Here is a 25,692-nt window from a genome sequence, read left to right as displayed (position 1 = left end):
TAAAATCAACCATCTTTGGTAATTGTATTAATATTCAATTCTTGTATCAGGTGTCTGAGTGAATATTCAGATCTGGGACACAGGGTAGCAATGATTGCCTTGCCTCTATTGACATTTATTGTCTTCATAAAGATTATAATTGCTTTACCGCTTTCATTTTCTAATTCTATGTATTTAGGAATTAATCACTAAACACTGATAGAGATGAAAAATCTCCAGTCATTAGCGTGGAAGACATTCTTTTTTTTCTTTCTTTCTTTTTCTTTTAAGCTCTTTTTTCAGGGCTAGCACAGTGGCGAAGCAGGTAAAGCCACTGCCTGCAGTGCTAGCATCTCATATGGGCGCCGATTCAAGTCCCAGCTGCTGCACTTCCAATTTAGCTCTCTGCCTCAGCCTAGGAAAGCAGTGGAGGATGGCCCAAGTCTTGGGCCCTTGTACCTGCATGGGAGACCTGGAAGAAGCTCCTCCTGGCTCCTAGCTTCGGATCAGCACAGCTCCAGCCATTGCAGCCAACTGGGGAGTGAACCAGCGGATGGAAGACCTCTCTCTATCTCTCTTTCTCTGCCTTTCCTTGTCTCTATGTGTAATTCTTCCAAATAAATAAAAAAAATTCTTAAGAAAAAAACTTTTTTTCCTCTTTCCTTTTTTGCCCTGCCTTCTTTTGCTCCCTTCCTTTTTTATAGTCCTCTTTGAAGATGTATTTCCTAGTGTCCTCCATTTCATCCTACAATTTTCTTTTCCAGCATTTTCGTTGTCCAATATTCTGAAAGATGTATTTTCTTCTTTCTTCTCAAGAATTGCTTTTTTCCATTAAGAGATTTCTTAACTTCCTCTTTTGTAGTTTATTCTTTCATTTTGTTGGAACGCCTTCCTCAGTAGATTCTTGAGAAAATCCAAAGTGGAGTTTGCATTATACCTGTTTGGAAACATCTGAAAAACCATTTTTATATTTCATAGGAAATTTTCTAATTTTATATCTTTTAATTTTGCATGTGTCTCCTTAATTTTTAATTTCCAGAGTGACACTATTGATATCTGATTTTTTTTATTTTATTGCTCATAATTCTTTTGTTAGTGAGGTAGCATTTTCTTTTTTTTTTTTTAAGATTTATTTATTTATTTGAAAGTCAGAGTTACACAGACAGAGAAGGAGAGGCAGAGAGAGTGTTCCATCCGCTGGTTCACTCCCCAACTGGCCACAACGGCTGGAGCTGTGCTGATCCGAAGCCAGGAGTCAGGAGCTTCCTCTGGGTCTTCCATTTGAGTGCAGGGGCCCAAGGACTTGGGCCATCCTCCACTACTTTCCCAGGCCATAGCAGAGAGCTGGATCAGTAGTGGAGCAGCCAGGAATTAAATCTGTGCCCATACAGGATGCCAGCACTGCAGGGGGCAGCTTTACCCACTATGCCACAGTGCCAGCCCAAAGGTGGTATTTTCTTTTACAGTTCTGTAATAGTTCTCTCTATCTTAAAAAAGCATGTAAAATATGTAAATTAATGATTTCCTTTTATGTGTTTTTATGTGTGTATTTCATTAGCAAATTTCTTCAAAAGCCTTGAAAATTGTCATTTCTGTATCAGTAAAGATAGCTGTATTTTGCTAATATAAAATTTTTTTCCACAATCTTAGTAAGAAAGTGACATTTCATTTTGGTGTCCTGACTTCTGTCCATGACAGTATGTGCTGGGCTTCTGCTATTTCTGTCACATTCTCTCCAACCCAATCTAATGGATTGGAAGTTAGGGATCGTTTCCCAATATCTATGTCGAAAAGAAGCACTTAGTGTGTGTGACCAAAACTGAAAAAACCCACTTCTACTCACATTTTATTCATCTAAACTAGTCCTGGTGCCATGCCTAAATTCAGTGCAGCTGGAGAATCAAGCCACCATATGGCAAGGGGGAAAATATAAAATTTATGAAAAAACATTAAACATTGCCGCCTGTGCCTTCACAATTAATAATGAATCACTAAAGTACTGATGATGCTTTTTGAGACCTGGGTGGGATTATTTAACGGGTGGGATTTTTTTTTTTTTTAAACAGGGAGGACCAAATGTCATTTATCTGGAGTCCCTTTCCCTTGGCAAATAAAAGTTACAGAAAGGGATTCGTTAATCTTTGTCCTTAGGATGCAGTTGGCACTTGAGCCTCCAAACAGACATGCTGTGGATGTGGGTCGGGATGTGGTGGGGCTTTCCTTGTCAATAGGTAGATCCAGTTTTCAAGACAGTGATTTCAGTGTGACTCTTGCAAGGAAGCTCCGAGTCTGAATCTACAGATGCACAAGGTAGGGATATTTATTTTTGTGCTAATAACCAAGGCATTCTTGAGCATTTAGTCTTCCACTTGAGGTATTGTTGTTGGAGTAGGAAAGAATGTTCATACTTCTAAATTCTCCTTTTAAATACCTTCAAACCCTCTATTTTAGTCACTTGGACTCTGCTATTGAAATCCCTTCCTGTGGAATCTTTCAGCGTCTCTGTTTTCAGCATATTTCTTCTTTTCCTTACTTACATGAATACATATAAAAGTATGTATTAATCTTATTTTTCTCCTCAGAGTTTTGGAAAAATCTCAAATTTGGAAGCATTTATTTAGGAAGGAGACAGAAGAAAATAATGACTTTAGTTTGTTGGAGGATTAAATGATCTTGTGACAGAAGGAATATCAAAGAAGTCATTTAATGTTCTCATTAAAACATTAATGTAATTTTATTGCCTGAAATGATCTAATATTGCATCTTAAAATGTACATTCCCTTTGGGCATGTACTGCTGATTGGCTTAAAAAGCTGATTATATACTAATATAAAATGTGAAAAATTGCTGTGAATATTTGAGGTGGTGATTATAGAATTCCCTAATAATAGTGGTGGATTAACTGGTGAAATGCATCCTGCTGGAGGAATTTAAAAAAAAAAAACTTTATAACAATTACATACATACTAGGATTCCATGACCATTGGAACTGCTACAGTCAAGACATTCCAATGTATTTAAATCTTAGTAACACAGAGTGTTAGTTTAGATAATGATTGACTGTGAATGACCACAGAACACCAGGTGAGATATACTATGCAATCAAGTAAAATTTTCAACCAATAGCTTAATTAGGAGGATTTATCTATTTTTATAATTGCTTAGATTATAAGTTTCATAAATTCCGAGGCTTAGTCAGAACATTGTACATGGAATTATCTACTGAGTTTGTAAACAGGATCATGGTTTCAAACATTGGCAAAATTCAACTGAGTGTGACTTTTTTTTGGTAAGCTTGATAAATGTGCAGGTTATGGTTACTTCCTCTTAGTTGCAAAATCACTTTTGTACACTGTTGTGATGCTAGGCCTGGAAACTCGACCTAAGTCTCCTACATGGGTGATAGAGATGCGGTTTTTAAGATGTTACCATCCTCCTCTGGATGTACATGTTGGCAGAAAGCTAAAACCATAAGTAGATCTTAAATTCAGTTAAATTAAATTCACTTAAAGCCACTCTGATGTGGGATGCAATCATCCCAAGTAGTATCTTAACTGCTACACCAAAATCCCCCTTGCAGACACAAGAAAAAGACAACTATTAAGTATGAAAAGTAACGTTTATTCTTCACTTTTGTGTGGCTATGGCTATGGTTTTCTTTAAAAAGAATAACTATACTGGTTATTGGAGAATGAAATGAGAAAATATTGGAGACTCAGTTTCTATTGACATTGAAAGAAACCCATGTGTCAAGAAGACTATGGTAACCTTGATACTGGAATGACAGAACTACTTTCAGAAATAACATATCAGGTTGAAAAATGATTCCAGGAAGCAGGAGAGAGCAATGATGAGGGGGCTAGAATTTGAATTTTGATTGTGTTGAGTTGGCTGTAATAGCAGGATATTTATAAGAGATGCTAAATAGGTGGGTAGAAATATATTCCTCTTCCACTTAGGAGAGAAAGATAGAGAAGCAGATGTATGAGGAGACTAAAATAGAGAGCATTTGTATAATTGGAGTACAGTAATACGGAAATCACTTCAAAATGAACCATTTTCTAAGAAAATCAGAGAATGCAAATATTTTTCCTAAGTTAGAGGCTTAGAATTTTCCAACATTTATCAACATCAGAAAGTATAAAACAATACAGAAAAATGATGCTTTTGTGTGATAATATTTATGCATACATGTAAATGGTTTCTTGATTTAGTATGATATCTCAACTAATATTAATTAAATTATATTGGTTCCATGCTGTGGAGGTTATTGATTTTTAATTTTGTCATGTACACTTGTTTGACTTTTGTTCATTTGTCAATGTGGCAAATCCCATAGCATCCTGGTTGTCGCTCCCCCTCTTCGTGGAGGAACGACACAGGACCCTGCGCTGTTCTTTCGTCTGCTCGGCCCTCCCCGGGTTTGCTGCTGGTTCTTCCCGGGTTGGCTACTATCCCTTCCACCTCCGTGGAAGGGCGGTTCCCCCTGCCACATTCCCCACTTCTGCGGGGGAGCGGCACACCGCCGGCCGGCTCTCTCGGGGGCTGCACAGGTGTTCCCTCAGACGTTCCCCCTAGATGTTCCTGGTGCCTGCCGTCTCTCTCCTCCTTTATAGTCCTCCTCCGCCAATCCCAACTCGGCTGCCCACACGCCGAGTATGCTGCTCTCCTCCAATCAGGAGCAGGATCAGCTCCTGGAGGTCATCACTCAAGTTGGCAAGAGGCAGCTGCGTAGAAGCTGTTTTCTCCTCTCCCAGCGCCACATTGTGGGAGAGCAGATGCATAGAACAAGTCTTAATTCCAGTAACTTAGTCCAGTCCGGGTTGCTCCCCACACTGGTTAGTTCAATTTATGAAGGGCTGTCTGCATACCTTTGTCTTGTAGGTGAGGTACCTGAGGAGAGGTAAGGGTGAGATCTGTCCTTTTGCACAACATATTCCAGGAAATTGACACGCATAAGTGAATGTGTTTCCCCAAAGGAACTTTCTCCCATTGGAACAGGTGTTCCCAAGGTTAAGAGGTGGAGACTGTGAAATTATAGAGGCACAAGGATTTCTAAGTAGTAATTATCGTGGGGATGGAGTCTGTGGCCTCATTTGGATTTATTGTTTGCTCCTGGCAGCTCAGCTTGTTAGGCCGTCTCCAAACAGGTAGCATTGCTGACTATGTGACTTTCTTTGGGCCATGTTCAGCTTGCTTCAGCCTTGTCTCATTGACAGCCCCCAAATCAGTGCAACTGTAACATCACCATCAATCCATCAGCCCACTCCACGAGAGCAGTTTTGCGTCACTGTGTCTGGAATCCCTTGACAAGCCTGTTCTGCTTATTCCTCTGTGAATGTCCCTGGCTCCTTCAATTGTGGAAACTGGAGAAACTGAGGCCTCTTTCATGCTTTTTAAGATTGCATAGAATCGGACAGTGCCCCGGCTCACTAGGCTAATCCTCCGCCTTGTGGCGCCGGCACACCGGGTTCTAGTCCCGGTTGGGGCACCGGATTCTGTCCCAGTTGCCCCTCTTCCAGGCCAGCTCTCTGCTGTGGCCAGGGAGTGCAGTGGAGGATGGCCCAAGTGCTTGGGCCCTGCACCCCATGGGAGACCAGGAGAAGCACCTAGCTCCTGCCATTGGATCAGCGCGGTGCGCCGGCCACAGCGCGCTGGCTGCGGCGGCCATTGGAGGGTGAACCAACAGCAAAGGAAGACCTTTCTCTCTCTCTCTCTCTCTCTCTCACTGTCCACTCTGCCTGTCAAAAAAAAAAAAAATTCGAGATTGCATAGAATAACATGGAAAAATAAGAAAAAGAATATGGGTTTAGTTACCCTTTTCTTTCCAGGTTCTATGTATCATCATATATCAATTCCCTCCTTTTTAGACAATCCATCAATAATTAAGCACCATTCTGTAACATAAGTGCCCACAACTCCAAGGAACACAGGTCAATCTCCCTCTAGAGCTCTCTCACTACTGTTTTCCCTTCATCGATGACTTTCCTTGGAAGGACCTACAGTCCTTGGACTAAACAGAAATCTGCCAGACTCCACTTTATATCAGAGCAGATGCTTCAATCTCTGCCAATGAATCTCTTGAACTCTGTTGTCCTTATTATTTACCATGGAATAGTATGCATTGAAACCCTTATATCATTTATATTAATGTCGAAAAGCTGCTTTAAATTAAGTGAAAATGAGTGAAAAATAGGTTGCATTCTCTCCTTTTCCTGTGAGAAATATTCATTCCTGAAGATAAAGCATACTCACTTCACTTACCTTTCCGTTCTCTGGGGAAATCCCGTTTTCTGTTAGTGTAGAGGGGGCTGTCTCTCTTTCTTCCTGAAGACTAACATTTTCCCATCTGTTCTTCCACTGCCACCAGACAGGAACCTCACAATGGACCTGAGAACAGAAATCACATTTTTCCACACTCAAGTCATGGCACAGGCAATATTCCATTACTTGTTGTCTCACAGGAGATTTCTCCTTCAAATGTTTAGGTTTTTATTTTCCTTTTTTTTTTGTTTGACAGATAGAGTTAGACAGTGAGAGAGTGAGAGAGAGAAAGACAGAAAGATCTTCCATCCGTTGGTTCACTCCCCAGATGGTTGTTACTGCCTGAGCTACACCGATCCGAAGCCAGGAGCCAGGTGCTTCCTCCTGGTCTCCCATGCAGATGTAGGGTCCAAGCACTTGGGCCATCCTCCACTGCCTTCCCGGGCCACAGCAGAGAGCTGGACTGGAAGAGGAGCAACTGGGACAGAACCCGGTGCCTATACGGGATGTCGGCACCACAGGTGGAAGATCAACCAAGTGAGCCACGGCGCTGGCCCCCCATGTTTAGGTTTGTAGATAAATTTGGGACTGACAGTCCATTCTTTCTCATTGTATGAAATTGTATGTTTCCTTCTGAAACCTGAATGCTTTCCCACCTATCAGTCCTCTTCCACTCCTATCTCCTGCCATGCAGGGCCTCAGAATGGACCTGAGAGCATAAACTACAAATTGTTCCTCACCCCATGACACTGGTCAGGCAACCTCCAACCACCAAGTCCCCGTATGAACCTGCTGCTCCCCATAATTTGCTAAATAGAGAAATCTGAGACTGAAAGGAGATGTTTGAACATAGAAACCCCCTACCCCAAGGAGTTAGAACATGGCAGGAAAAAGTCACTTTTGCCCCAATTTATTTCCTTCATTTTTTTTCCTCCAAATAGATCACTTCCAGCATGTGGAGGATGGTGATATATATGGGAAAAATTCCTACATGTCTTCAAGCCCCCCAGACAGAAACCTCTTGTTTTGTAGGATTCTCTTTTTGTTGAACTTTTAGAAAGATTGCAGTTCTTTGGGAATGTAACTCTTTTTTACACAAGGAAAGAGCCACATGGACAATGGAGGGTGAACAGTAAAGAAAGTTTATTATGTGAAAAGTGAAAGCAAAAGTAAAAGCAAAAGCTCCTGGCCCTGCCAAGAGGAAGCCCAGAAGTCGCCTGTAAGAGGAAGTCGTCTAGGATTTGTATCCTTTGGGCCGTGAGGAAGTTTGTCCAGGGTTTTTCAATCATCTTAGTGAGTCATTGATCACCTTCTCCTTTCTGGGGTTTCTGTATCTGCAGCAGTATGGGTCCAGCTTTAACTGCATTGTTTTGTTTTCAGTTCCTCTATCTTGTTTTTGAGTAGCAGGGGAGTTTTGTTCCAGGCATATTTCTCTGCACATCAGGCTTGCCAATCAAGCTTGGGTGTCTTATCTCTCAGGGTTTTTTGTTCCTGATTATCTGCCTAGGGTTACATCTTAGCTGTCTCCTGCGTCCATCACTAGGGTACCTAATGTGCTTATGATTGTTCACCCTGGCTCTTTAGTCTTCCCTTAGGAGATCACATCTTGGTACATTAGAGACTTTTTGCTGAAAGTTACATTACTATAGCTTCTTGAATTTTTATCAAGACTGGACAAGTGATATGTTGGAGAAATATAATTAAAACAAAATCTCTAAACCCTGAAAAATCTCTCCACAATGATAGAAGAGAAAGAAACATTTTAAATATGAAATAAACATTATACCAAAATTTGAAGCATATCTGAGACAATCCACAAAAAGAATGTACACAGAAAGAAACCTCACATTTTTACATAGGTAATTAGATCTCACCCATTTTGTACAAGTTTCTAGATAAAAAGTAATTAGTCCTTACATGGACTTGGCATAGAATTTGTCACACATGGTTCATTGTAAATTCTCTTAGTAGGTGGGGTGATCATCTGTGTTAACTAACTGGCTTTCTACCAAAGAAAATAAAGTAATCATATCTTCATGACTGGTGGGTATTTTCTAACTCTTAGCGAAGTGCCCACCAAAGTGAGGCTCTTTCCATTCCACAGAAACCCAGAGAGAGGTGTGCATTTCCTCTGTGGTTACAATTCAACCATTTGGTCCTGGTTTGTCCAGAAAGACATCCCTGGGTTGTAATGTTGACAAGAAACTCAGCTTTTACACAGGTTTATATGCATTTCAAAGAAACAAACTAAGAAACTACAGTCACAAGTTTTCTGATGTGATTTTGCTAAGAACGGGGAGAGGATGCCCTTTCGCTTATTTACAACACAGTGAGGTCCCCCCCACCTTTATTTGTATTTACTTTTGCATGGACCTCAAAGTTTGGCTGTGAATGCTTCCAAACATTAGGGTCCAAGATGTGTGTGTGTGTGTGTGTGTGTGTGTGTGTGTGTCTGTGTGTGGGAGATGGTAAACTATCCCCAGGAGGTGGGAAGTCCAGAGCAGACTCTAAAATGCATGTTCCAAGTGACAGGACACACTCCTGGCCAGGTTTAGAACAGTACTGCTTTTGGTAATTTTTTCTCTTGCTTAACTTCCAACTCCTCTGCAACCCAAGAGGAATTTTCAGTTTCTGCATTGGTATCTGGTACCCAGAACCTATGTTCTTATTTGGCTACAGGCTGTAAAACAAGTGCTTTTTCTCCATACCCTCCATGTCTGGCCCATATTCACAGAAGCTGGAGTATTATTTTCATTCAAAGACAGACCATGCCCATTTGTGAATTGGTTTTATGTGATTTGTTTTCCATGTAGCTAGGTTTAATAATAAAGGACCGGCGCTGGGGCTCACTTGGCTAATCCTCCGTATGCTGCACCGGCATCCCATATGGGCTCCAGTTCTAGTCCTGGTTGCTCCTCTTCTAGTCCAGCTCTCTGCTGTGGCCCAGGAGGGCAGTGGAGGATGGCCCAAGTGCTTGGATCCCTGCACCTGCATGGGAGACCAGGAAGAAGCACGTGGCTCCTGGCTTCGGATTGGCACAGCGCCAGCCGTGGCAGCCATTTGGGGAGGGAACCAACAGAAGGAAAACCTTTCTCTCTGACTTTCTCTCTCACTGTCTATAACTTTATCTGTCAAATAAATTAAAAAAAATATTTTGGGGCAAATTTATACACATTGCCTGTCTTTTTAGGAAACATCAAGAAATGTAAAAGGCCTCCTGGAGTGGCACCCTTCTTGTTGACTGAAGAACATTTGGGAGTTGTGACTCAAAAATTGACTGAAATTTATGGCTCTAAACTTAGGACAACAGTCATTTTCATAAACAGCCCCTGGCAAGCAAGACTAAGTTGGGGTAAATTGGGTACAGAAAAAGAAACAGGAGAAAGTGCCAGCATGGTGAGAACCATGGCGTGTGTAGAAGGAAGTCTTGATGGGAATAAGGCAGAATGAAGTAAGAATGAAGTGGGATGGGATTTACTTGACCAGTAGGGAAATGGGGAAGCTTCTGCATATGGAGGTTGCTTCCCAAGGCACATTTTCCTTGTGTTTTTACTACCCAGTTATCCTTTGTTTTTCAAGAAATACCCTTGAAAGAATAAAACCCACTGAGAGTGAGGGCTGCTTGCCCTTTACTCAACTGTAGGACTTTAAAGATAATCTTGTCCTAAGGACTCTTGATTTTAACAATTGTTCTCTAGGATTTATTTTTGTAAATCTTTTTACAATTCATTCTTGAAGACCCAGGCTTCATTCTTCTTGCTGCTATTTCTTTCAAAATTATCTCTTCTTTATGAGAAGAGCTGAGAACCCAAACATTGATTAGTTTTATGGGAAAAAAACTTATTTTAAAATTGAAAGGAACAGATAAAATAATTTTAATAATGAATAAACATTTAAGTACATTATAACAATGTATTGATTTTGGCTTGCATGCCCTAAAATATCAGTAACAGAAAGCATTTGTTTGAGATATTTTTAATTGATATGTATGTATGTTTTAAGTCTATGTTTGTATTTGTTTACATCATGCTATTTTATTTTATAATAAATAAAATATTTAATATTTTGTAATTTGCATCTTTGATTAAGTAACATTCATCAAAATCACATATGTAAATTAAACTAGTATTTATTCTTCTGAAATACTGTCATGTAACTGTACAGCTAAAATGAAACCAAAATTTGGAATACTCATTCATTAGAAATCTTTTAAGGTTTTCAGTGGAGTTAATTTAGGAGTTCAGTTTAATCTCACTGAGAAACAAAATGAACTTTAGGGGGATAAAGCAGCTTGTATAGATCATACAATTAAGGAAAAGTGGAAACAAAGTAAATTCTGAATTTCCCAGTTGCTAACTCAGTGTTTCAAGGATTGTATAAGAACAGAGCCACCTGAAAAAAGAAGACATGAAAAAGTCTCTCAATGAAATCTTAATTATCATCAATGAAGCACATTCTTATATTCCTTTATTTTACTACAGATGATCAAAACTAGTTAATATTAAAAGTTAATACTGGAAATAAGTAAATTTAATATAGCTCTTCAAAATGTGCATTTTATTTTTGAGTGGTAGATTTTTAACTGTGAAGCAAGTTCACTATGCACAAGTTACCCTTGCTGCTGAGTCCACTGACACAGATCATACTCCCACGCAACAAGTTTTGTGAAGTGGGTCTGTTACTTACAGACAGGCAAAGAGAAACCAGTGAAGCCTCAGATCCATTGTGTGCTGCTTCCCAAAGACTCGGGAAAGCTTGCTACCATGGATGTTTACTGTGCATGCTCCCATTCCTCCAAAGCTGATGGACCCTGAAAGGAAGCCCTGAGTTTTATACTTCAGGGTCCAGGAGATTTGGGTGAACTGAAGGATATGCTACTTCCAGGAGAGAAAAGCCATGCTTACACTGTCTTGGACAGTTCCACTCTATCTCAAAATCTCACATTTTGCGGAAACGACAGGAACAATGAAGACTCTAGAAATTTCCTACTTATATCACAATACTGCATTCCCAGAACATTCTGTAGTTATTCATGAAAACTACAAACAGAGATCAGGGTGAGAAAAGCAGAACAAGGAGGCCAGATGAGGACAGAATATAAAAGGGGCAGCAGTGGTAAAGTCTGATAGTTTGTAAATCTTAAGAAGATATGATTGGAAGGTGGAGGAGGGCAGTAAGAAGAGATAACTAGTCTATTGCTAGCAATGAGAGAGTAGCATAACTATTCCACTTCCAGATACTGCATGACATGTGGCATAGGAGAATAAAATAGAAAAAATATATAAAATATATCAGAGTATAGCATCAGGAACTGTAGCCTGCATTTGTAGCTAGCCTTTGTCACACAGCATGGTATTGTCTGTTACCAAAAATAAAGTTGCTGCGAATTGGATTTTTCATATGAAAACTGGAGTCAGTGGTAGTACCCATCTTATAAACTTCAGTGAATAATATGTTCTGTAATGCCTACAGAATATTTAGAATACCATTTGGCAACAGTATACATTCATTAATATTTGGGAAAATTACAGAAGACTTAGACAACTGGCCATTATGTAAAAGATAAAGAAGCATCCAAAGACGATTTTGATATTATAGGAGATTGCTCTAAATGGCCAATGTGGGAGTTAGGGAGCATCTTCGGAAATTTATAGAGAAGAAACTGGAGAGAAATTGAAGTTACCCCAGGAGATTATGGGGCATGGGTCTGGCTGAGGACAAATAATCTGGGAGGCTGGGACTTCTGCGTCAGAGAAATTGATGTGATTAGATCTGTGTAAAAGAAAGAAAATATGTATTTTAGAATGCTGATCACATGGTCTCAGTTTCCAACGACTCAATTGTTCAAGTTAGAATAAAACTAGTCATGGGCAATATGTACATAAATAGCTATTTCCTATAAAATCTTATAAAAAGCCAGATACACATATGTTGTTTGTGAGCTATGAATTGCAGTAGTAATTTGTTAAACTTCTTTAAAAAAGTGCACAATCTAGGTATCTTAAAAAACTGAATGTATTTTTCTATAATTATAGAAGCTTAAAGGCCAAGATCAAGATGTCAATGTAATAATTTATTTTGAGGACTATATAAAGGAAGAAATTGTTACAAGCCTTCCTCCTTAGCTTCTCTTTCTCCCTGCATCTCTTTCGATAGTGCTCTTCCTATGTGTTTCTCTGTCTTCAGATTTCCCCTCTTTATAAAGTATCTATCATATTGGATTAGGGTCTACCTTAACAACTCCATTTTAATTGATCAGCTTTGTAAAGACCCTATCAGTGAATATATTCATATTCTAAGGTATTGGGAATTAGGATTTCTATTTAGGAATTTGGGGAAATACAATTCAGTTGGTAATTATTGCCACCTCTAACTCTGAGATGAAGGTCCCTATTCACTCCTATAACCTCCTTCTTGCAATTGTTCTTTTAGGTTACATAGAAAACAATTTTAAATAATTTCTTTATAATCTTATGTGACATTTAGAAAGATTTGAAATAGGAATAGGAAGTTGATCTCAGATTAATACTCCTCAATGGAAAAATGATATTTCAGTTTTTATGTTGCTACTTTACCTAGACAGAAAAAAAAAAACACAGAAAGCTCTAATATATGTTTTCACAGTGCAAATGTTACTAGGAAACTGTGCCTAAACTCCTACACTGAGAGTAGATCCAGAAAGCAGAGTCAGAGACTGGACAGGCAAGAGATTGGGGGCTGCAGAAAGACCGTGTATACTACAGACTTCATCACTTGTACAAATGTTGTTGACAGAAGGCCTACGGAGCACACGTGAGCCTGAACTGAAAACATCCTGGTGCTTTTCTGGAGACTGTGACTTGCTTGTAGAGAGATGCAAGCACAGCCCACGGATCTCCATAGGTGCTCTCACCCAGCACTCCCCATTTCCTTCCACCTCCCAGGAGGCAACTGCCCCCATTCCCCTGATACATATGGCCCAGGAGACCAATCAAAAGAAGGATAGAGTATGTTTATTGAAGAGTAGCAGTGGGGATTATAAATGGGAAATGGGGGTATAGAGGGTGAATATCAAGGTGGTATGAAGGCACTTCCATGAGGTATTATTTAAACACAGAAGAAAACACATGCACACATATGTTTGTGTATGAACCTAATACATATTCATACATACATTCATTAATTTTATAAAATGTTTCATATCAATAATTTGGGCATATCAAAAATTTTGGGCATGGTCTTATGACCATGTCAAGATACACACTTATTTGTGTGTGTGTAGATGTGTGTACATAATAAGATTTGTATTCCATGTTTTGTAGTTTCAGTTAAATTGCATGTTTAAGAAGGTTGTGTCAACTAGGGGAGGTGGCAAAATTGCAAGACGGGAAAGACCAAACCCCAAACCAGAAGAGTTAAACTAGATTGTAATGAAAAAATCTACATTTGATCATATATGCATATATTTAAAATTATGCAAATGTGTGGGAATATATCTATATAAAAAGCCTATAAAAAGGTGGTGAGGCAAATGTGGAGGTCTGGAAACTAAAGGAGCAGCTTTGCCTACTTCACAGTTTGCATTGGGCCATGTTCAGCATGTGCTTGCTTTGCAGGGTTCCAGGAAACTTGCAAGAAGTAAAAATAGTTTTTCCACTTAACATTTTTCCATGTAGCAAACGTCTTCACAGTGTATTATAAATGATTTTGAGAAGTTATGATTATTTTGTTATGTAATTAAAAAACTGATATATTCTGGTGCCCACTCCTGTCCATTAGAATTATTGGGATGTAAAAACAAATCTGCTAGCTAAAGCAACAAAGAATACATATTCTAAGACCCAGGTTTTATTTAACTGTTACTCTGGACCGGGTACTCTTCAGATCATTTGATGTGTATTTATGCATTTAATTTCCAAGGGAAGCTTTGAGGCAAATTCTGTTTTTAACCACATCTCACAACATAAAATCCACACTCTGTTCTGTGCTGCATGTCAAACTACCACATATTTCACATCCTAAAAGTGTAAACGTAGTATACCACGGTTTCTGAAGCCCTGGCTGAGTCCAATGCTCAGGGCCTCACATGGTTAAAATCAAGGTGTCTGTAATGATGCGGTTCTCCGTCAGAGCAGAGTCCCCTTCTGAGCTCCTTCGGCTGTTGATAGAAGTCTATTCTTTGGGTTCTAGAGCTGAGAACTTTTGCTCCTGTTGGCTGTCCCTGACAGGTTGCAACACGGCTGTTTGTCTCTCCTCTACCAGCCTGAAAATAGACATCTGCTACAGTGACTCGGTGACTCAGTCTGACAGATTTTTTTCTGCCCTCTTGACCAACCTTACAACCTTACTTATTCCGTAGGTCGGGTCCACCAAGGATGAACCTGCTTTGATGAACTTAAACGACCTCTTTGTGATTTCAGCTAATCACGTGAAAGAGTGGTTTCACAGCGTCAGGTCTTATATTGAGTGTGCTTGCCTGCTTTGAGGTAGAGCCTGATTTCATCCTGCCACAAGTGTGTTTCCAGTTGTCTCAAGACCATTTATTGAAAAGACTGTGCTTTCCTCACTGTGCATTCTTGGCATCTGAGTTGAAAATCAATTGACGATAATGGATTGAATTCTGTGCTATGGGTCTATTTTTATGATAATAGCATTATTATTTGATTCCCGTAGCTTGGTAGCTGAGTTTTAAAGCCGGTAGAATAAAAAAGGGAAAAGCTCTATGACATTGATATGGACAATGAGTTTTGTCAAATGGCCCTGAAAGCATAGGAACAAAAGTAAATAAAGTCAAATGCTATTACTTCGAGTTAAAAGCCTTCAATACAGCAGACAAAGGAAACAATGGAGTGAAGAGCCTATCTGTAGGGTAAGAGAAAATATTTATATGCAATACATCTAATAATGGGGTGATATTCACAACATGTAGGCACTCAAGTAACTCAACAGTAAGAAAACAATTAACCCCATTTAAAAATTAGCTAAGGACCTAAAGAGACATTTCTCAAAAGAAGACAAACAAAAGGCCAACAGGTATAAGAAAGCGTACTCAACAACACTAATCATCCGGGAAATGCCAAGTAAAATCAAAATACATATCGGTTCACACTTGTTAGAAAGACTGTTATCAAAAACAGAAACGATAGTGTTGGTGAGGATGTGAATACAAGGGAATCCTCTTGCAATGTTGGTGGGAATATAAATTGGTTCATCTATTATTCAATACAGTGTGGAGATTGTAGAAAAAAATAAAAATAGAATTACCATATAATGCATCAATCCTCCTAGTAAGTATATATTCAAAGAATATGCAATCAGTATGCTGAAGAGTTCTTTCCATCCCCATGTTTATTGCAGCACTACACACCACAATCAACATGTGGAATCAACCTCAGTGTCTGCCAATAGATAAATGAACAGCAAAAACTTGGTATAAATAAATAATGAATTACTATTCAGTCTTTTTTTTTTTTTTAAAGGAAGAGCTTATGCCTGCCTTTGGTGGAAATTACAGTTTATCTTTCTCTTAGTTGGAGAAGCTCGTTTGTTTGTTTGTTTGTTTGTTTTAACAGGCAGAGTTAGACAGTGAGAGAGAGAAACAGAGAAAGGTCTTCCTTCCATTGGTTCACACCCCAAATGGCCGACACGGCCAGTGCTGATCCAAAGCCAGGAGCCAGGTGCTTTCTCCTGGTCTCCCATGCGGGTGCAGGGCCCAAGCACTAGGGCCATCCTCCACTGCCTTCCTGGGCCACAGCAGAGAGCTGGACTGGAAGAAGAAAAACCGGGACAGAATCCGGTACCCCAACTGGAACTAGAACCCTGGGTGCCAGCGCCGCAGGCGGAGGATTAGCCTAGTGAGCCATGGTGCCGGCCAATATTAAGTCTTAAAAAGGAAGGATACCCTGACTATTCTGACAACATGGATGAACCTGGAGGACCTTATGTTAATTAAATAAGCCAGAGACAGAAAAGCAAATACTGCATTTGGATCTGAAAAAAGTTAGACTCCTGAAAAATGAGAGTCATATGATGGCTAACAGAGGTGAGAGGGTGAAACTGGGGAGATGATTTCCAAAAGGGCACAAATTTTCAGTTATGAAGAAAAAGTTCTACTAGAGATCTATGATGCATCATGATGAGTACAGTTAAACATAATATACTGTTTGTAATACTTGAAAATCATTAGCAGGTAAGATTTTAAGTTTTTTCATCTCAAAATTGTATATGGGAAAATAAAATTTTTAGTCACATGATATAGGGGCCAGCACTATGGCATAGTGGGTAAGACCACTGCCTGCAGTGCCAGCATCCCATATGGGCACTGGTCCTAATCTTGGCAGCTTCACTTCTGATCCAGTTCTCTACTATGGCCTAGGAAAGTAGTTGAAGATGACCCAAGTCCTTGGGCCCCTGCATCCATGTGGGAGACCCGGAAGAAACTCCTGGCTCCTGAATTTGGGATCAGCTCAGCTCCAGTCATTGTGGCCATTTGGGGAGTGAACCAGAGGATGGAAGTTTCTCTCTCTCTCTCTCTCTCTCTCTCCCCCTCCATCTCTCTCTCTCTGCCTCCCCTTCTCTCTATGTGTAACTTTGACTTTAAAGTAAATAAATAAATCTTTAAAAAGTCATTTGATTTAGCCATTCTACAGCAAATATATATCACAAAACATAGTGTTTTACGTTATAAATTATACACTTTTTGTGATTAAAATTATGAAAATAGGGTCAGTGTTGCATCATAGTAGGTTAAACCATCACCTAACACCAGTATTCTACATGGTTGCTAATTCAAGTCCCAGCTGATCCACTTCCAAAATAGCTCCCTGCTAATGGGCTTGGGAAAGTAACAGAAGATGGATCAAGTGCTTGGGCCCTTGAACCTAAGTAGGAAACCCAGATGAAACTCCTGGCTCCTGGCCTCAGTTTGGTCCAGCCTTGGCTATTGCAGCCATATGGGGAGCAAACTAACGAACAGAAGATCCTTCTCTCTATTTCTCCTTCTCTCTCTCTGTAACTCTGCCTTTCAAATAAATAAATAAATCTTAATAAAAATGATGATAAATAGTCATGGGAATAAAGTCACATTATATTAACAAGTTTTTTTTCACACTCAAGGAAGGGATAAAACAGGATGTGTACACCAAATGGTAGAAATCATGGGGCCCTCTTAGCTCCTTTCCTTTTTGAAAGCCAAAGCAAAAAGGGGGAATGAAACTTGTTCCACATCACAAAACTAATCAATAGAGTAGATCTCAGGCAATTGAAATTTAAATTCCATGTTGATATCGACTATTTATGCTACATAGTGGAAGAGTTTAAAATTACATCGTTCCCTCCCCAGAAACCTTTTATTTAAGGAATAAAAACTTCATGCATTTCATAAATACAATTTTAGGAACATAGTGATTCTTTTCACTGTACCCACCTTCCCACCCACTCTATAACCCTTGTTCCTTCTCCCGCTCCTATTCCCCTTTTATTTTTGCTAAGATATAGTTTCAATTAACTTTATACACATACAGTTAACTTTATACTAAGTAAAGAGTTCAACAAATAGTATGAAAAAAAAAAAAAAGCCTATTCCTCGACAATTGAGACAAGGGCTATTCAAAGTCATTGCACTTCAAAGTGTCAATTTCATTTCTATAGATTACCTTTTAGTGCTTTGTTACTTATCACAGATCAGGGAGAACATATGGATTTGTCCTTTTAGGACTGACTTATTTTACAAGTATATTGATGTTTTCCAGTTTCATCCATTTTGTGTTGCAAACAAAAGGATTTCATTTTCTTTACTGCTGTGTAGTATTCCCTGATGTGCATATTCCAGAAATTCTTTATCCAGTCTTTGGTTGATGGGCATTTGGGTTGATTCCATATCTCAGCTATTATGAATTGAGCTGCAATAAACATGGGGGTACATATAGTCTTCATGTGTTTACAGAAATTTTTTTATTTCTCTTTTGATTTTTTCTCTGGCTCATTGTTCATTCAAGAGCATGTTGTTCAGTCTGCATGTGTTTGCATATGTTCTAGAGATTCTGGAGTTGTTGGTCTCATTTCACTCCACTGTGGTCTGAGAAGATGCATGGTATGATTTTGATTTTTGTAAATTTTCTGAGACATGCTTTATGGCCTAGCATGTGGTCTGTCCTAGAAAAAAGTTCCATGCAGTGGTGTAAATTATATAAATTCTGCAACTGTAGGATGAAAAGTTCTGTAGATAACTGTTAGATCCATTTGGTCTACGGTCAATTAACTCGGTTGTTTCCTTGCTGATTTTCTGTCTGGTTTAACTGTCCATTGCTGAAAGTAAGGTATTGAAGTCCCCCATGACTATTGTATTGTAGTCTATGTCTCCCGTTAGGTCCACTAACATTCCTTTAAGCAGTCAAGTGCCCTGTAATTAGGTACATATACATTTATTATAGTCATGTCTTCTTGTTGAATTGATCCCTTAATCATTACATAGTGCCCTTCTTTGTTTCTCTTAACAATTTGTTGTTAAAGTCTATTTTCTGTGATATTTTTTGAATTTACTTTCTGACATTTCTTCAGTCTCTTCATCTTCACATTCTAGTACTGAATTGTTGTTTTGTTCTTTTGGAGGCATAACATCATCTTCCTTATTTTTCTTCCTTGAATTGCTGTGTTTATTTTTTGGCATTTGTGGAGATACGTTTTGGGTTTTTTTCTTCTTCTGTGATGGCTTTTATCTTTGGACTATGCCTTTGTGGCTTAATGGAGATTCTGCTCTTTCAATGAATACCAGGGGCGTGTGCTGGGTGTGACAAGTGAGCTTTCTTCCATAATCCAGAGTGAAGGAAATGTCCAAAGTGACACTCAAGTTGAACATGGTAAATCTCCACCTTTTTTAAATAAGACAGGAAGTTTTATCAGCTCTGAGGGAGTAGTCCCATGCTCACTTGCTCTTCTCCACAGAGACAAATGCCTGGACACTAGCCACAGTGGATACAATTTTCATCTGTGTTACCACAAGAACCCAAAAAGATTCATGCAGTCTTTGGTGTGAGCACAGTTCCCGTAGCAGTTACTCTCACCAGGGAATCAGGAAGCCCTGAGCATGTGCAGCCCCCTATAATGACTGCCCAAAGACCCAGCCACATCCTGCACCCTCCCACACAGCCATAGCATTTTCACAGTCCCAGCACACAAAGCTCCCATAGTCACAAGCACCCAGCCTCCTGTCAATTATCTCAGCCAGACTCAGGTGTCTCATCTCAGCTGGTTTGTAGGCACATGGACACAAGCTGATATAGCTGTTTTGCATGTCCAAAATGGCCCCACCCTCTCTCAGCTAGCTACAGAACTCTGGTACCAGGTGGTCAGGGAAAGGGAACATTCCCCCACTTTCCCCTCTATGTTGGCAGGTACACTGTCCCCCAGAGGGCTCCAACGTGGATTCACACCAGGCTTTTTTTGCAGTTTTATTTCCAGTGGCTTGGGTTGCTGCAGTCTGGTCTCACCTCACTCTCCAAAGTTGGTGCTGAGGCTCTTGGCAGCTGGGGTCCTGAGTTGTGCATGTTTACATTCTCCACATAGATCCACAGTGTCCCTCTAATTTGCATGGAGTTTCCTCTGCAGTTTTTTCCTTAACTCTTTTCTGAGATTCCACTTCCTCCATTTTTTTTTTTTAAAACTATGTTCATCTAGACTAGAGTAGTAAGTTCCCTCCTTATGCTGCCATCTTGTAATCTCAAAATTGCATCTTTTATACAGTATATTTAATGGCATGAATATGTGAGATGTCACCTTTCTCATAAACAAACCAAAGTTAGTTTTCCTAAGTTTTGTGACTGTTGGCAAATAAGACACAAGCATTTTCTTTCTCAAATATATTGACCAAGGAAAACATGTTACTTACAGAAATAGCAGTAGCCAGAGTATCAGCATTTGCACTAGTTTTCAGACTCAATCCCAATGGGTGAAGCAGAGCGCCATATGGTATCCACACATGGATTGAATTGTATTACAGGAAAAGTCCTTCATTTAGGGAGCCATATATATAGACACCGAATCTGCATGATGTTGACTCCAATGGTCCGCATGATGTTTTTTTTTTAACACAAGCAGTAAGAAACTTGTCATTTTCTCTGTAAAGGGTTACTATTTTTACTTTCTGAGGCAGTTTTATTAAACACCAATGTTGACAAGGCCTGGGCTGTGGTAGAGAGGGTTAAGCAGCCACCTGTGTGATGCCAACATGAACTCTGGTTTGAGTCCTAGCTACTTGACTTCCCATCTAGCTCCCTGTGAATGCACCTGGGAAAGCAGAAGATGGCACAAGTGCTTCGTTCCCAACACCCACGTAGGAGAGCTAGATGGAAGTGCTGGCTCCTGGCTTTGGACTGATCCAGTCATGGACTTTGAGGTCATTAGGAGATTAATCCACCAGATTTTTCTCTCTCTCTTTCTGACCCCTCCCCCCAACTCTATCTTTCAAGTAAATAAATAAATTTTAAAAGAAAAGATAGTCTTAAACAAAAGAAGTTAAAAGTTAATGCCTTTACTTCCAAGTGGGTAGAAACATTTGAGGACCATGGAAAACTGTTATCAGTACATACTCATCTCTTAGTTCTTTATGATCTTAATTTCTAGTTCACTTTTCACAGTTACATTGGCATCTCTGATTAGTCCTATAGCCCAAGGACAAATCCATTCAGTTTGTCCCATAAAGTCTTTGAATAATTTTATTACCAATAACACTGTGGATGACAAGGCCAACCTGCAGTACTGACCTCAGATACATCCCATTTAGAACCCAAAGTCCTAATTCCAACAAACTGAACACATTTCCCAAACACAAGGGGTTGCCCTAGCAAATCTGATGGAATCCTCATTAAATTTTTATGTAGAACATTTTTACTTTTTAGATGTTAATCTGGATAAAGCAGGTGCATTAGTGATTACAAGAAAAGGAGGATGTCTAAGAAAATTTTATCATCTGTAACCACACTGATCAGTGGGTGGAGGTTGACACAAGTGCCTTCCAGGGTCAAGATGGTGTTTTGGTCACTTGAGCTAAAGTCCAGATAAATTTTATTCAATCATTTATAATTGGATAACTTCTTTACTTGGAAAATTTTCCATATAATGCACATAAATAATGAAGCTCTACACCCTCTGGGAAGTTCTGAGAAACAGCTTAATTTAAGGCACTGGCATTTAATACTGATCTAATCACTGATGGAAAACAGCAAGAGTATGCAGAGTACTTCAAAAGTATAGTTTTTGAAAGCGTCTTTACACGAGGATCTTACTGATTTGGCAATGGCCTTGACATTGTGAAAATTTCTGTATGAACATGAATACCAATTATTCATTCAGAAGCAATAGCCATTCTTTTCCATTGCTTTGTCTGAAAACGCCCACATCTGTGTTTATATTAGATTGGGAGGATTTCATTTTTTGCCCCTGCTGTGAACTTTCCTCAAATCCCTTCTCATAAATTTGTACATCTCTACCCATAGCCAGGGACCTAATAGATGCTGACTTGAGTACTTATATCCAAAAGATACAAGGTAAAAGTTTCTGTTTCTCTCTGGCATGAAGGTCCTCAAAATGCTCAAATTGTTTGACTTCTAATTCTACCTATGAATAGAGAATCTTGGTCCCGACACTAATAATCTTTATTCTTACCAAATCTGTGTTCAGATTAGAGAATGATAAATGGACAATGGTGGGTGCAGGGAAGGAGTGACTGTGTACCATTATGCAAAGATAACTTATTTTTCTGCATCTGCTAGGCCTCAGCTGAATTTTGGGTACTTGAACTTGATTTGTACAACAGTGATTTCATTGTTTATGGTGTCCAACTTAATCTAGGACATCTGCTGTCCTATTTTCATGATAACACCCCTTAAATATTTGAGTGAATTTAAATGAGGATGAAGCAATTTTTCTGTGGCTACATCACTGAACACTTTGAGGCAATGCTACAGACTGAATGTTTGTTGTTAGCCCAAAATTCATAGGTTGATGCCCTAACCTTCTCATCTTTTGAGATAGGGAACCTCAGGAAATTATTAAGGTCAAGTGAGCTACTGAGGGTTTGACTCTAGTCCAAAGGGATCAGTGCCTTTAAACTAAGAGACCCCAGATAACTTTTTTTCTTCTAAGATGCACAAAGGAAAGGCTATGTGAGGACAGGGCAAAGGTGGATGTCCAGGCCAAGAAAAGAGACTTCACAAGATATCTAACTGGTTGGTACCATCATAAGACGCTTCTTATCTCCAGAATTTGGAGATAATTTCAACAGTTTAAATCTTCAAAGTTTGAGCCATTTTATAATGGTAGCCATTGCAGTAACATACAGTCAGTTTCTCATTCTCCTGGGAGTCACTTTCATCAGAATTGTGAGCTCAGTCTGGGAGAGTAAATCAGTTTTTGCTGTATGATTTTTTGAAGGCTTTTGTCACAGTAATTAAGACGTACACCCACATTCCATATTGGAGGTCCTGGGCTTGAGCTCCAACTATGCTTCTAACCCGGCTTTCTGCTAATGCATGCCCTGAGAGGCAGCAGATGATAAGTCAAGTACTCATGTCCCTACCATCTACACGGGAGACCTGGATTGTGTTGCAGGCTAGTAGGTCCAGTCTGGCTCAGCACAAGCTGTTTTAGTCATTTGGGTAATAAACCAGTGGACTGAGGATCTTTCTGTGTCTGTTCCCTTTTCTACCTCTCTCCATCTTCTCTCTCTGCCTTTCACATCAAATGAAAATAAATAAATAAATTTAAAGAAAAAAGAAAATCTCCCTTGAAGGAACCAATATTATTTACAATAACCAAGACCAACTTAGAAAGGGAAAAAGAAGAGAGGAGAGGAGGGGAGGAGAGGGGAGGGTGGGGAAGGGAGAGGAGAGAGGAGAGGGGAAGGGAGGGGAGGGGAGGAGAAGGGAAGAGAGGGGAGGTAAGGGGAGGAAGGGGAGGGGAGGGGAGGGGAGGTAAGGAGAGGAAGGAGAGGGGAGGGAAGGGGAGGAAGGGGAGGGGAGGGGAGGGAAGGGGAGGGAAAGGAGGGAAGGGGAGGGGAGGAAGGGGAAGGGAGGGGAGGGAGGGGCTGCTGAAATTGAAGACAGGGGAGTGGAATCCTTGTTTAGAAGAATTACCACCGGCGCTGCGGCTCACTAGGCTAATCCTCCGCCTTGCAGCGCCAGCACACCAGGATCTAGTCCCGGTCGGGGCGCCGGATTCTGTCCCGGTTGCCCCTCTTCCAGGCCAGCTCTCTGCTGTGGCCAGGGAGTGCAGTGGAGGATGGCCTAAGTGCTTGGGCCCTGCACCCCATGGGAGACCAAGAGAAGTACCTGGCTCCTGCCATTGGATCAGCGCTGTGCGCCGGCCGCAGTGCGCCGGCCGCGGCAGCCATTGGAGGGTGAACCAAGGGCAAAGGAAGACCTTTTTCTCTGTCTCTCTCTCTCACTGTCCACTCTGCCTGTCAAAAAATAAATAAATAAATAAAAAAGAATTACCACAGCTGCACTGTTTTGAAACTCTGCCATTCCTTCAGTCTGTGTAGACACCCTTAACATATTTGAAAAACTGAGTGAAGACTCTCAGAAGGTCTTCTCTTCTCCTCTCTTCTCTTCTCTTCTCTTCTCTTCTCTTCTCTTCTCTTCTCTTCTCTTCTCTTCTCTTCTCTTCTCTCCTCTCCTCTCCTCTCCTCCCCTCCCCTCCCCTCCCCTCCCCTCCCTTCCCCTTCCTCCCCTCCCCTCCCCTCCCTTCAATTCTTACCCTCTTAGGCAATAAAGGCAATTTATTGTGTAATAGTGGATTGTATAATTTGATGGACTAAATTGCTATTAGTATTTACTTGTCTATCCTGGTAATTGGGCCCACATAACTGACCCTAACTTCATTTTCAACAAATGTCTGTTTTTTAAAATTATTTTGTTATAGCTATCAGCATCTGTGAAGGATTAAAATCTTTTTTATCTTCTTTTGATAGTTAAGAGAGGGAGCAATTGGAGGTAATTAAGTGTGTCTTCATGAACTGGATTGTTGACTTTATGAAAGGGCTACAGGGAATTAGTTCAGTCCTGAGCCCTTTGTCTCCCACCTTTACTATGTAGAGACATGTAAAGACTATGTAAGAAGGTGCCCACTTTGAAGTAAAGAGAAGTCCTTCCCAGACACACATCTATTGGCACCTCGATCTTGGAACCCCCAACCTCTAGAACTATGAGAAGAAATTTCTATTATTTGTAAATTACTCCAAGTATTTTTAATGGCAGAACAAATCTACTAAGATAATGCTATATTCCTGACAGTGATGATAAATGAAATCTTTATACCAATAATGTATAATATCTTTACTTAAGTAAATGAATGTTTAGTAACAGTTATTTTATATGATACATGCACAGATATCTTTTGGAACCTGTGTAACACAGTATATGATGATTGATTAAATGGTGCATTAGATAAAGCATTAGATATTTTCTATGATCACTTATACTTTGAATTTATAGTCTGATGGGCCTAGATCTGAATTTAGATTCAGTAATTTAAACCTGTCTAAGCTGTAATTTTTCTGTCATTTACATGGGTATGTCTTGGTGAAAAGGTGAAACTTACAAGATACTATATGAACAATAATTCTGCCCATATTAGAGAGCAAATAACAAATAATAGCAAATATTAGTGAACTATCAATGCAGTTTATCGGAGTCTCATGATAGTTTGAGTGCTTACAAGTGAATAAAATGAACTTTCTTATCTAAAGTGGCAAATATTTGAATTGGCACATGCACATGAAAGCAGATGATACATACATAATACAGTAAATGCAGAGACATACCAAAATAAATAATAGAAATGTCAGGTCATTCATTTTGGGGAGTGGAGTCAGTGCTAAAATTCAGGTGATGAGCTTAATGCTGGTCAAACAAGTCAACTAAATGGTCTTATATTGTAGGCATGGGTAGAACTCATATGAAAACATGATATTTGCATGTGATTTTCATTGTGATCTTTCTACATGTGAAATATCTCTAAAGGTGAAAACAAATTTGAAAATGTTTACATACTTTGCTATTATAGCTGCCCCCAGTTTTGAGATGGAAAAGCATGAACAGGATCCCATGAAAGTGTGTGGTATTTATGGAGAACTGTATAAAGTTGGATAGAGTGTCACACAAAAAAACAATGACGAATAACAACAGTGGGCATTGATGATCATTCAGGGAAACTTAGATTTAATTTTTCAGATTAATATTTTTTAAGATTTACCCATTTATTTGAAAGTCAGAGTTACACAGAGAGAGGAGGAGAGGCAGAGAGAGAGAGAGAGAGAGAGAGAGAGAGAGGTCTTCCATCCGTTGGTTCACTACCCAATTGGCCACAATAGCTGGAACTAAGCCGATCTGAAGGCAGGAGCCAGGAGCTTCTTCTGGATCTCCCACATGAGTGCAGGGGCCCAAGAACTTGGGCCATCTTCCACTGCTTTCCTAG

The sequence above is a fragment of the Oryctolagus cuniculus genome, chromosome 14 (genome assembly GCF_051225735.1).
Source record: "Oryctolagus cuniculus isolate XC-2025 breed Fujian yellow rabbit chromosome 14, ASM5122573v1, whole genome shotgun sequence".
Taxonomy (NCBI): Eukaryota; Metazoa; Chordata; class Mammalia; order Lagomorpha; family Leporidae; genus Oryctolagus; species Oryctolagus cuniculus.
This window is presented reverse-complemented; position numbering follows the sequence as displayed.